This window comes from Gadus macrocephalus, chromosome 8 (assembly GCF_031168955.1).
Source record: "Gadus macrocephalus chromosome 8, ASM3116895v1".
NCBI lineage: Eukaryota > Metazoa > Chordata > Actinopteri > Gadiformes > Gadidae > Gadus > Gadus macrocephalus.
The window spans coordinates 3,006,593-3,009,960 of record NC_082389.1 but is presented as its reverse complement, the minus strand read 5'-3'; the positions used below and the strand labels follow the sequence as shown (position 1 = coordinate 3,009,960).

The 3,368-nt window shown below is 46.3% G+C and overlaps 1 protein-coding gene across 1 annotated transcript in view; it reads right to left on the bottom strand.

The window, feature by feature from the left end:
• The window catches only part of basp1 (brain abundant, membrane attached signal protein 1), a 27,972-nt gene extending 27,431 nt beyond the window's left edge, over positions 1 to 541 (bottom strand). Inside the window, exon 1 of the mRNA XM_060058045.1 lies at positions 376 to 541. The gene's annotated coding sequence lies outside the window, so the exon portion shown is untranslated. The remainder of the gene's footprint in view (positions 1 to 375) is intronic.
• Between the last annotated feature and the right edge of the window lie 2,827 nt (positions 542 to 3,368).

Sequence of the window (3,368 nt, the reverse complement as noted above, 5' to 3'; positions counted from 1 at the left end):
ACGTGCACGCGGAGCACACACCCCTTTATCACGCGCGCCGTTTTTGTGTCTGGATGAATGGGTGAAAGAGTGAAACGCCCGCACCCTAACACCACCCAAACACCGCCCTAACACCATTCTGACCCTTCGTATCACGGTTCACCCGCTATTCCTTCACGGTAACCGTAAACTCTGTTTATATGTTCGCCTGGGAGCGCGTTTCCTCCCTGCTGGCCAGGCGTTCGCTCCGCGCGGCGCGCGCCGCGCGCCGAGACGGATAGATGCTGGACAGCCGAAGAAAAAACCCACTTCTCGACGGAACAGGAAGACCGGCCCTTTTAGGATCATCGCGGGAACAGAAAGAGACATGAAAGTGGGTTCAGAAGAGAGTCTTACCGTGAGCGGTGAAGTTTCAGGAAAGCAAACTCCGTGCGGTGAGGACGCGAGGGTGTTTCGCTGCTTCGCTTGTGCGCGCGGTGGCTCTGTGCCTAAATTACGGTAGCGCTCTCGCTCTGCGCGGTTCGCCGGCGTCTCGTGCACGCACGCATCATGCACGCGCACACGTTAGCCGACGACTCGCCAGGGACTCGCTCACTCTCGGTCTCGCTCGCTCTCTCTCCTTCTGCCACACACACACACACACACACACACACACACACACACACACACACACACACACACACACACACACACACACACACACACACACACACACACACACACACACACACACACACACACACACACACACACACACACACACACACACACACTGTAACAAACATGGACGCGCCTAGACGGGCAGTCTCGTCTGATGCTCCTCATCTTGACACCGCGATGGTTTTCGCTCTCCGCCTCGCTTACTTCACCAACAGGTTTTTTTGTTATTATTTTTAGGTTAAAGAATATGTCTTCTCATATTTAGTCACCAAGTGGATCAGAAACATGTGTCGGCCGGCTTTGTAGACATTTTAAAACTCCCATTGCGCATTAGATTCGCCACATGATTTGATGGTGCGCTTTTAATAGAAGAGTTACAGTTACAGTCAGCACGCCCACACCTCGTCGCTCCTCCGCACGTCCCCTGCGATCCACACACACACACACACACACACACACACACACACACACACACACACACACACACACGCGCGCGCGCGCGCACACGCACACGCACACATATACACGCGCGCGCAAAAGCTCGCACCAATCATCTAATAAATCAAGACATAAATCAACAGATCAATTTAACAAGAAGCCAGTAAACCAGTTCATAAATAAGGAATATGCTTGGGACAATAAACCACTAATTAAATCAACCAATCAAAGCAATATTGAGAATTTAATGAATGAGTTTAATCAATCCATAGAGCAAACCATTGGTTGGATAAAACATCGTCTGTCTTATAAATTAACCTGTTTTTCCAAATTTTGGTTTCCAATATAATTTGTGTTGTACTTTTATTTTTCGTACTTCAAATTTATTCGCACACATTTGACAGAGTCTGTGGCTTACATTTCTTCTCTCGATCCAGTCCTTGAGCTTGGTTTTAGAGTTCCTTAATAATAGCAGGCCAACACAAGAACGGTAGCTGTACTGATTAAAGCTGACCACGAGATGGCGCTGCTGCTTAACAAACAGTCACGGTGGCTCCATCGGTCCAGCGGCGCTGGGATCCTGTAGTCAATTGATAGAGGCGTGTGTCAGGTGCTCACATTTATCTGGGTATACGTATGAACATATGAAGCAATTCATTTGTAGACACCATTATGATTTATTTGGTTTAAATGTATTGTGTGTCTGTGTGTGGTTGGGCACGTGCAGGGGCATAGCCAGGACATTATTACTGTGGGGGTCCGCCCACGCCAGTCTTAAATTTGGGGTGGCTTTTGATTGTCTATGGGGGGGGGGGTGCATTATTTATTCATAATGTCAAATTATAAAAAATGGGGGAATCAATTATAATAAAGCCCCTAAATGCGTTTAAATATATATAGAGGCTATACAGTATATATTATTTTATATATTTCTTAATTAGTTTAAATATGTACAATACCAAGAGGCATGAAGAATACACAAAAATGCATTCACACCGAAATGGTTGCATAAAATACGTTATTGGTTGTTGGAATAGGAGATAAACATTAGTATTGTGTTGACTTCCTCCAGCTGATGGCCAACATGCAGACCTACATTAGGCCTACATAATGCCTACATTAGGCCTACTAGAGACCTACTAGAAGCTCCTAAGGTTATGTAAACGACCACCAATGGCTGCCCTTTGTTAGCGAAATAAACTCCCTGGGTGCAGAACCTCCCCTTACCGGCTACAGTAGCCTGCTCAATGTTAATTAGCTTTAAGCACACTGGTGAGAGTTGAGACACTGTTTTCTGTCATGTATTGTCTGTGGGATGACACCTTTTCAACAAAGGAAACAAATTCAGTGCCAACAACCCGTAATGTGATCTAATCTCTCGTCATTTAACGTAAGTGACGAATCAGAAACGATTTCATTAAAAAAGGTGGACACATTCACAGGCAGTTAGTAATATAGAGAATAAACAGGCCTGCGCGTGCAGGGGCATAGCCAGGACATTATTACTGTGGGGGCCAGCCCGGGCCAGTCTTATGTTTGGGGTGGCTTTTGATTGTCAATGGGGGGGGGGGGCAATATTTATTCATAATGTCAAAGTATAACACTTTGAATAAGAATAATAAGTCAAAGTTAGATCAAACTAATAGTGCATAGATTTCAGCTTTCTTTAGATCGTTTCCAGGGGGGCCATGGCCCCCCCTGGCCCCCAGGTGGCTACGCCCCTGGGCGAGTGTGTGCCTGTATGATATGTGCACTTACCTGCGTGTTCATGGTTTTTTGTGTGTATTTGTTTGTGTGTGTGTGTGTGTGTGTCTTTGTGTGTGTGTGTGTGTGTGTGTGTGTGTGTGTGTGTGTGTGTGTGTGTGTGTGTGTGTGTGTGTGTGTGTGTGTGTGTGTGTGTGTGTGTGTGTGTATCTGTGTGTCTGTGAGAGAGGAGCAGTATGTGTGTCTTTATGATGTGTGTGTCTACTGTGTTGGTTCTCTACTGTGTTGGTTCTCTACTGTGTGTTGTTCTCTACTGTGTGTTGGTTCTCTACTGTGTGTTGGTTCTCTACTGTATGTTGGTTCTCCACTGTGTGTTGGTTCTCAACTGTGTGTTGTTCTCTACTGTGTGTTGGTTCTCTACTGTGTGTTGGTTCTCAACTGTGTGTTGTTCTCTACTGTGTGTTGTTCTCTACTGTGTGTTGGTTCTTCTGGTTCTCTGTGATCCTGTGGGATGTGAGGAGCCTCAGTGGTCAGGGTTAATCACAGGGAGGGGCGAACGAACGAGACTGAGAGCACTTATCAAACTC